Below are 11,146 nucleotides of genomic sequence, written 5' to 3'. Positions count from 1 at the left end.
ATTCTCATATTAACTATGGATTCCTAACTTTGTTGATAAAAATATATACTATTTTGTCTTTTTTATTAAGATTGTTCCTTTTTCTAAATATATAGCCAGATACATGAAATTCATGCAAGAGTAGGCCTTCCTGCCAAAACCGGTTTGGCTCAGTGGATAGAGTGTCGGTCTGCATACTGAAAGGTCCCAGGTTCGATTCCACTCAAGGGCATGTACCTTGGTTGCGGGCACATCCCCAGTAGGGGGTGCGCAAGAGGCACTGATCGATGACTCTCTCTCATCAATGTTTCTAACTCTCTATCCCTCTCTCTTCCTCTCTGTAAAAAATCAATAAAATCTATTTAAAAGAAAAATAGTAGGCCTTCCTTTCCCTGGCTGCCTGCACCGGCTTCCCTCCAGCACCCAGGACCTGAGCTTCCCTCGCAGCCCCGGCTTCTTCCAGGAAGGTCATCCAAAAGGACGTCCAGTCTAATTAGCATATTATGCTTTTATTATTATGGGTGGTTCTATATTCACATATATGCCTAAGACCTACTGTACCACCGATATCTTTACTTGTTGTGCGGGCTTAAATGGTGAATAATGGAACTTCAAATATATATATATATTTAATAATCACTGAATTAACTCATGAGCATATAAAATGCATAGGTGAAATACAAAATTAAGATAAACAAACATTCTTCAACAGTTCTTTAGTAATTGATCAAGAGTGTAAGAAAATGGATGTGTCTTCCAAAGTCTAAAGTTATTCCAGCCATAAAATTCTATACTCTCTTTAGTCAAATACTGGAGGCCTAAGGTTGTACAAATTAAACATTACCATATTTTAATGAAAAAAGGAACAAAATCATAAAGGATTCATATGTTCAATTGAAAACTTCTCTAAGTTAACACATATAAACACTTTAAAAGATGTTGCTTGTAATGTTACTAATCTATTTTAGTGTATTAAAAAGCTGAGTGTTTATTATAACATTAATATATAATCCTGCAAGTGTAAGTGATAATATAATCCTGAGTGTTTATTATAACATTAATATATAATCCTGCAAGTGTAAGTAATAAATAGTTAAAGCAAAGTATTCCAAATTTTACTTTCTATTTCTAAGAATAGAATAGATAAACTTAAGCAATTGTTTTTCTTTCACTGATTTAAAATGTAAAGGTAAAAAGATGTTATCATTTTCACATTTTCTCATACACAAAGCCAGGAGTAATTGACTCTGTTTTATGGAAGATGATGTATTCACCTTCTCTTATTTTGATATCACCATCATCTGATAGATTGTTTTGTAAAAAAAAAAAAAAAAAAAAAAAAGCAAAGTGTAGGTATCTCAAATGTGAATTACAGTATAGAGTCATGGAGACTTCATCTTAGGTAAAAAATGTGTTTAATAAAATTGAATAAGATTTCTTTAGCTGTCCATTTGTGTGTTGATGCCCAGACAGATATATTTATAATTCTGGATGGTTATTCAATATTTTTATTCAGTAAATCTGCTTCTAACTGTGCAAACAGTGTACATTGCTTATATTGCATCATATCCTTCAGAATATCAAAGTTAATTTAATATAATTTTCTTCTCTATTGGAAAGGCCTAATATTCTCAAGTTTACTTATTTTTTTATTTATATTTATCAGAAAAATAAAATTAAAATGCATTGGAAAACATAAAAATAACTAAAGTAAGAATGGAAAAAAATACTGTTATTATCTTTCTGGTTGCATGACCTTGTAAAAGTTAATTATCCATGTTTTACTGTAATCTCAACAATGAAAAATTAATAATGTATTAATTTCATCTTTTAAAAAATATATATAATTGATTTTAGAGAATAAAGGAGAGGAGTAAAGAAATAAAAACATCTTCTCGGGATCAAGCTTACAACCCAGGCATATGCCCTAACTGGCAAATGAACCTTCTGGTTCATGGGTTAAAAACCACGAGCAGCATAGGCCAGGATGTTAGTTGCATCTTAATCTATATGGTTGTGGGTATATATCTCTATATAGATAAAATTATCTATGTAAAGATAGTATGCAATATAATCAAGCACAAATAATACACATATATAAATATATAATATTCTATAGTGTCAATAGTTTTTGTTATCATTAATATAATTTGCAATATAAAAATCAACATTCTTAGGTAAAGTGGTTTGTAAACAATGGGCCCTTAGGGGTGATTTCCCCTAATGGAAAGTTTCCTTCTCCACAACCTTGTAGTTTAAGACCTGCTCCTCATCTGTCAACTAAAATAATTCTCCGTACTTAACACTTTTCCAAAGACTTTTCTATTCACTTTTCTAATGACACCAAGTTGCATCAACATGTTAAACTTAAAAATACCACTTTTCTTATTACAGGACTTGATTGGCACATGGTCATTTTGAAGATTTGGCTCGAACTCTTTAACAAGTTTTATAAGATCATCCAATTTTTTTTCCTTTTCCTTATTCATTATTATTTTTTAATATACATGTTTAATATCTTACATACCAGGTAATGTGATTATTTTATTTCATTTACTATCCCTTCTTTCCCCCTCCCCCCCCATTGTGTAGATGTACCACCATTTTTTAATTCACACATCTGCTGAAGGGCACTTAGGCTGTTTCCAAATCTTAGCTACTATAAATTGTGCTGCTATGAACATAGGGATGCACATATCCTTTCTGATTGGTGTTTTTAGTTTCTTGAGATATATTCCTAGAAGTGGGATCACTGGGTCAAATGGGAGTTCCATTTTCAGTTTTTTGAGGAAACTCCACACTGTTCTCCACAGTGGCTGCACCAGTCTGCATTCCCACCAGCAGTGCAGGAGGGTTCCCGTTTTTCCACATCCTCACTAGCACTTGTCGTTTATTGATTTGTTGATGATATCCATTCTGACAGATGTGAGATGGTACCTCATTGTCATTTTGATTTGAATCCCTCAGATGATTAGTGACTTTGAGCATGTCTTCATATGTCTCTTGGCCTTCCTTATGTCCTCTTTCGAAAAGTATCTATTCAAGTCCCTTGCCCATTTTTTTTTATTGTGGTGTTTATCTTCCTTTGATAAGTTGTATGAGTTCCCTGTAAATGTTGGAGATTAAACCGTTATCAGTGATAACATTGGCAAATATGTTTTCCTATGCAGTGGGCTTTCTTGTTGTTTTGTTGATGGTTTCTTTTGCTGTGCAGAAGCTTTTTATTTTGACATAGTCCCATTTATTTATTTTCTCTTTAGCTTCCATTGCCCTAGAGCTGTGTTGGTGAAGATATTGCTTTGGCATATGTCTGAGATTTTGCTGCCTGTGGATTCCTCTAATATTTTATGGTTTCCTACCATAAAATAGATATACATATTAAGAAATCTTTCTAAATACTTACCATCAAGGTATATAAAGTATGCTTGCCTTATGTTTGTATTTTTTCTTTTGTCAGTCTAAGCACAGATCCATAAATACAGTATGTCTTTAAATTTAGATATATAATAAAATATTTTATTTTTATTTTACAATTAGGTTTTAGATATTAAATTAATTGGGGTTACATGGGTTAATTAAATTATTTAGGTTTCAAATGTACCATTCTATGATACACCTTCTTTATTAGTTACATTTTTAGAGAAAGTATATAAACACCAATATACTCTGTGATAAAGCAGTCTTCAGGATGGGGCCAAAGTTTAGTAGCTATAATATTTTGTATTAATCTTGTATTAATTTTTATATGCAAATTTACATTTTATAAATATAGAGCTTGCATGAGGTTGATATTTCTATTTAGCCCTATAGGATAAGTTTTACTTAAGCCTTAATTCCATTTTTTTAGTTTATTGTTCAATAATCATTTATAATTAATACCCCAAATAATATTGCAGACTCTTTAAAACAATTTTTATTTTAATATTTTCATTAATAATATTTTATTATTAATCGAAAAACTGGAAAAAACTTCAGTAATTGTTGGCTGTGTCACTGTTTTTGCCAGCTCACCTAATTTTGTTCTCCAGAGAAAAAAATAATATCTCATGTTGTCCACTTTGCATGATTAGTAGACAAAATGTCATTCATCATCTCTTGACTGGGAGTATATAATGAGGCTAAGGTAATCAATAAATATTTCTATTCTTTAATAATGTTTGAACCTGACAGGAAGAAGTCTTCAATGAGAAGATGCAATTTGCCAGTAATATGAGTGGTTGTTCTATATAGACTACACAAAAGTGTTAAGCTGTTGGGATAGTAATTGCTTTTTGGGTATGATGATATTAAGGATATGCTTAGATTTAAAGTGATATCATGAGCATGAATAATTCTGTTTTTTGATCTCCAGTCATTCTTCAAATGCACTGCAATATTGGCAATCATCAGTGCTATTTTTCATATTATCCTTTAGCATATTTCACTGTCAGAATGTTTCACTGTGACTGACTGTCCTGCACTGTGAAAGCTTTAGAGAGACAGGTTTTCCTGTCTCTGTGGAATTATAAGACACGGAGCACCTTCTCCCTGTCACTTTCTATCTATAATTTATTAAAAAGTAGTGGAGAAAGCTTGTTTTTATTTTTACTTCTTAACTGAAAATACATTAAAACTGTTTTGGTCACAAAATAACATTTTAAAGTAATGTATATTTGACCTATGGTGTCAATGTTTACAATAAAAGGAAAGGGATTTGAAGGCTATTCACATCTATTTCTAGTGAAAATAACAATAAAGTATATAGTACAAATACATACCAATTAATTTTTTAAATAAGGTCAGATATTAAATTAGAATTATTAACATAATCAAAATTAATTTCATCGAATATTCAATATTAATACTTCAATAATTTAATAGATGGTGTGCCAAAACTGGTTTGGCTCAGTAGATAGAGAGTCAGCCTGCAATCTGGAAGGTCCCAGGTTTGATTTTGGTCAAGAGCATGTACCTTTGTTGCAGGCATGTAGCAGTATGGGGTGTGCAGGAGGAGGCTGATAGATGTTTCTCTGTTATGGAAGTTTCTAGCTCTCTGTCTCTCTCTCCCTTCCTCTCTATAAAAAATCAATAAAATATATTAAATAAATAAATAAATAAATAAATAAAAGATGGTGCCATTTCATTTAAAAATGTATATCAATTAAGAGCTTATGCCAAAAACCGGTTTGGTTCAGTGGATAGAGTGTCGGCCTGTGGACTGAAAGGTCCCAGGTTCGATTCTGGTCAAGAGCATGTACCTTGGTTGCAGGCACGTTCTCAGTAGGGGTGTGCAAGAGGCAGCTGTTCGATGACTCTCTCTCATCGATGTTTCTAACTCTCTATCTCTCTTCCTTCCTCTCTATAAGACATCAATAAAATATATTTTTTTACAAAGAGCTTATAACAATGACATTATACTTGTTTAACTATGCAGTACAACAGTATTTATATTATTTTTGAGATACCATATGATTTATATTCTATGATGTGAAGAATATTTTCCATATTTTATCATAGAGTATAAAATGTATATAGTAGCTGTGTTTATAGAGAATGAATAAAGCATTTCAACCAAAGAGATTTTACACATTGTTGAAGAATCATATATTCTTCATATACTTTCTACTGGTCACTAAAGAAATACATCATTTAGGCATATGGATAGAAGGACATAATATTTAATGAAATAATGAACTTAGGAAAAATTTTGTTTCTTAAATTAATTTTGTGCAATTAGCTTCAACTGAGAAGAAATAGGTGTTGGTAACATTTTACCAATTTTCTTCTCAAAAACCATGTTACAAACCATGTGTCTGTGTTTGTATTATTTTTAAACATTAGCTTCTTCTCTGGCATGAATAATTTTTACGTGAATTTAATTTTTTGATAGTTCATGATAATACACACACATACTTGTTGGTGTGTTTTTCTTTAGTTTTACCTAATCTTAAAGAGACAGATCCAAATATAAGCAATCTAAAGCAGAAATATAAATATACTTTTAAAAATAAGAGGAGTTACTTTTAAAAGTATATATATATATATATATATATATATATATATATATATAGAGAGAGAGAGAGAGAGAGAGAGAGAGAGAGAAGCATTCTTTGCACCTATAAAATGAAATAGAAGATTAAAGCAAATAATTTTTATTCACTAATACATTTTCAAAATAATGACACTTAAAAGAAAGGATTCATATTTAATAACACTATTTATCTTTATAAATAATTTTATTATAAATGAAATGTAAAAAAATGCTAAAAGGAATTATCAAAGTTTTGACCTGTGGGAATTGGTCAAAGTGATTAAAGCTGTCACTTTGAAACAAGAGATATATCTACGAAGGCCCTGGCCCGTTTGTCTCAGTGTACAAAGCATCACCTTGTGTACTGAAGGGTCCCAGTTTCGATTCCAGGCAAGGGTGCATGTCCAGGTTGTGGGCTCAATCCCCAGTGGGAGGCTTGCAAAAGGCAGCCAATCAATGATTATCTCTCATCATTGCTGTTTCTATCTCTCTCTCCCTCTTCCTTCCTCTCTGAAATAAATTAAAAATATTTTTAAAGAATGCAATCATGAGAAAGATCTCCTAGGATATCAAATATAAACCACGTAAGAGAACGTGAAAAGCACTTCAAAGTAATTATAATTATTTTAAGCAAACATGATTCAGAAAAGAAAAAAAGGGGGGGGGCTTATATAAATCTGTTTTGAATGTCCTAATAGTGCCTAACATCTCAGAAAAATGCAGCTGATTTCCTATTCAAATTCTTAGTTAACTCTCTTTCTGCTGTCCAATATTTAAATCACATGCATATTACACAAAATGGCAGACTGTATTGTTTTCCTAAAACCTAATAATAGCAAATATGTAAGTTTTTGTTTGTTTTTGTTTTATTTTGTTTTGTTTTGTTTTTGTACAGTGAGGAATCAGGAGTCATAGAAAGAGAAACAAAAATATTTATTCTAGTCCAAAGAAGGGCATGTCTAGATGGGCATTAATGATATCAAAGCATAGAGTTCTAGATACCTACAATAAGCCAATGCCATGCAGTTTTTGCAGGAGGTTTCAGTCCATATTTCTTGTGCTCCATAAAAGTGAGGAAAAAATCACCCACAAAAATCATCAAGACATTCCAACCCTAGTTGACTAACATACATCTGTATTTCCTCTTCAATGGGGGCATATGCCCTTGACTGGAATCGAACTCTCAGTTCATAGGCCTATGCTCTATCAACTGAGACAACTGGGTAGGGCTGCATTTTTGTTATTATATCTCTGAGTAAATAAAACAAAACAAAACAAAACAAAACAAATAATTCCATGAAGAAAGATTTGTATCACTTTTTTTGCACACACCCTCAATTCCTTTGCTCCTTTTTAGCTTTATTATACTCATCTAAACCCTTCCATTTATATCCTACTCTACACTCATTTCATTCGACACAACCTCTCTCTCAACCTCTCAATCTCAAAAAACTTTCTTCTCTTGGCTCATGGATAATATGCACTTTATATTTTTCTTCTATCTCATTGTTGTTGTTTTTCTAAGTCCTCTTTGGTGGTTTTTCTATATTTCCATAATCTGTAAATATTGGAATGAATAGGGCTCAGTACTTATACCAGTTACGTATTTTCTTCCCTTTTTGTTCTTAGTTCTTCATCTCTAAATAATATGTACATAATGATTTCTAAATATATAATCCCAGCATAGTTCCAAACTCTAAATTTAATTCTGTGCAATAAAAGTTCAGTGATGATAATAATGTTCTATACCTACACTCTCCATTATGGTAGCCTCTAGACACACATGATTATTATGTAATTGAACTATGGCTAGCTGGTGAAAACAAGGAAACACAAGTTTATTTAAATATATATTTTATTAATTTTTCACAGAGGGGAAGAGAGAGGGATAGAGTTAGAAACATCGATAAGAGAGAATCATCTATCAGCTGCCTCTGGCATACCCCCCTCCCCCCCTGGGGATGTGCCCGCAACCAAGGTACATGCCCTTGACCAGAATCAAACCTGGGACCTTTCAGTCTGCAGGCCGACGCTCTATCCACTGAGCCAAAGCGGTTTCGGCAGGAAACACAAGTTTAATTTATTTAATTTTAATAAATTTAAATGACCATGTGGCTGGAGACTGTTATAATAGCACAAGTTTTAGATTAATGACTTCTGTTAAATCACCCTAATCATAATCACTGGGATGCCTACTATGCAAGACGGCATAACCATCACATTTCTTTTTCTCATACCCACATCAAATATATTAGAAAATCCTACTTTTATTTTAAAATTATATCCAGAATCTGACCATTAATGAAATTTTATTCTGAGCACTCCTAAAAATAAATAAATAAATAAATAAATAAATAAATAAATAAATAAATAAAAATTTTAAAAAAAGACAGTCATTTTTTTTTCCTTTATTTAAAATAATAGCAATAATCATTCATGCCTTGCTTCTACCTATATGGAATGGTTAGTTGTTCTTAACAGAGCCGATAGATTTCAGAAAAATAATCAGACCATGTCACCCTCATGTTCAAAGTTTTAAATTGATTCCTATTGTCTCAGTGTAAAAGCTAATTTCTTCATGAAAATACTATCTTTTTTGTTCCTCTCCCCTTACCTCTCTGAGTTCATTGCCTGCTGCCTTCTCCATTGCTCTCTTTATTTTCCAGTCTCAATTTTCAACTTGGGAGTGTTCCTTGAGCATATTAAACATTCTCCAGCCTCAGAGTCACTGCAATATTATTCTTCTGGAATCTAGGATGTAGATATTTTAATTCATATATAAAAACTTTGCCCCATTAAACCTCCATTTCTTCCTGGCTCCTTTGTATAGTTATTGTCATATAATTTACATTTTTATATATTTTATGACCATCAACATAGTTGCATAATTGCTGCTTTTATATAGCTTTTTCATAAGAGAGATAAAAAAGAAAAGAATTTTAAAAACACACATGTACTGAATTTTATACAGGCAATCCTCGGGTTATGTTGGACTTCACTTACATCATTTTGTGGTTATGTCACCATCTCCCATTTACAGTATTTATAAAAAAAAAAAGTTCCATCATTTAGACGTATGTACATATGTGCTTTATGTTTTTATTATTATTATTTACTTACCACAAGAAAAGGTCAGGAATTGTTATCTTTCTTTTAATGATTTTTTTTTACTATGTCATGTCATTACTTCTGTGTATGTGCTCCATGTGAGTGACTAGATGCTTATGTAGGTGGATTCCAACTTACAGCGAAAATCGCATTACCTTGCACCATAGGAATGGATCTCTGACATAACCCGAGGACTGCCTGTATTTGCCTATATGGTTATTTTTAATAATGTACTTAATTTCTCTACATGGTTTTGAGTTACCTGTAATGTCCTTTCATGTGAGTCTAAAGTAAACTCTAATATTACTTAGCTAAAAAAATATTAGCTAGTAATTTGCTCCTGATGAGGTCTTTCAGCTTTTATCAGAGCATAGCTTTCCTTCTTCTTCTTCTTTCTCCTTTTCCTTCTCCTTCTCCTTCTTCTCCTTCTTCTTCAAATGACAGTTTTGCTAGATATATATAATTAATACTTGATTAATTATTATTTTATTACTTTGAATGTGTAATTCCACAGCCTTCTAGATTCCAAGGTTTCTAATAAAATGTCAGCTGTTAATCTTGTGACTTCCTTATGTGTAAGACATATTTTTATGATTCTTTTTTGTCAGTAAATTTCAACAATTTCACTATTGTGCATGTTGGCATAATCTTTGAATTTATATTACCTAAAGTTTCTTGAACTTCCTGGATGTGTCAGTTATGATTTACAACAAATTTGGGAAGTTTTTAACTATTATTTTAACATATAAATTGGTATGCTTGATGGTGCACTACATGTCTCTAGGCTCTTTTATTCTCTTTATTTATTTTACTTTGTCCCCCAAACTGATCATCTCAAGTTAGCTCCTACTTTTGTTATTGACACCCTCCAGTGTATTTTAAATTTTATTTATTATACATTATAATTCCAGAGTTTCTATTTGGCTCTTAGAGTATCTCTTTTTTTCATATCTACTGACTTTATGTTCATAATCTAATTTAATTACTTCATATTGTTCCTTTTTCCTTCTTTGAACATATTTATGATAACTGATTAAAGTCTTTGATTAATTTGTACAATATGTGGTCTGCCTCAGGAATAGTCTATCAACTACTTTTTTTCTATCTGCACAGGGCAAGCTTTTCTATTATTTGTTGTATTTTTTGTTTAAAAGTAAAAATTTAAAATAGTATAATAATTTTATAAATCAAATCCCCTCCCCTTTTCTCACAGTTTTTTTTGTTGTTGTTGTTGTTGTTGATTGTTGTGCTTTTTGTTATGGCTGTGTGTTACAGAATTTATTGGGCTCATTCTGCAAGTTATTTTTTGCCACATGCATCCACTTAAGTCTTTGCTGGTTAACCTAGTGGTCATTAAGTTATTGAACAAAGATTTTCTGAAATGCCTTTAATCAGCAAGTCTTCAAATCTTTGCTGAGTGACTTTACATGTGTCTTCAGACATCTTTATGTTTTGAAAGTCAATATAACTTTAACTTTACTTCCCACTTATGCAGGACATCAAAGTCAGCAATATTTAAGAGAGTAAGACCTTTGGAGGTTTTGCCAAGTCTTATGCAGGGCCTTTTAGATTCCCAGAAATATTCCAGAGTTTTTACAATCTCCCTCTGTGTACCCCATTGTCAAATATATTAAAATATATATTAATAAAAGGCCTGTAGCCATGATGCCATAATGCCCTCATGACCAAATGAGCAGTGGCTCTCATGGTGGGTGGGGCAGGGCATGAGCTACTAGCAGCTGAGAGTTATGAGTGGCAGAGGGTGGAGCAGGAACTGAGGCAAGTGGAAGTGAGATCCTTGTGCATAATTTTGTGCATATTGGGCCTCTAGTAAATAAATTAAATAAATATGCCCCTTCTTGTTTTTTCGTCATCTTCTTCTGAGCTAACTGGTAATACCACCTCAGAGAGTTGCAAAGTTAAAAAAATTCTTAGTAAACATTCTGTACAAGTTCTTTGGAGATTAGACTGTTCTCATCCAGTGAGCCCAAAATTATTAGTAGATCAAACAGCAAGCCCTGAAAATAAAGCTTAGCAGTGGCTGCTTCT

The sequence above is a fragment of the Pipistrellus hanaki genome (genome assembly GCF_964339955.1).
Source record: "Pipistrellus hanaki genome assembly, chromosome: 2".
Classification (NCBI taxonomy): domain Eukaryota; kingdom Metazoa; phylum Chordata; class Mammalia; order Chiroptera; family Vespertilionidae; genus Pipistrellus; species Pipistrellus hanaki.
The sequence above is the reverse complement of the archived record's forward strand: the minus strand, read 5'-3'. Positions refer to the sequence as shown.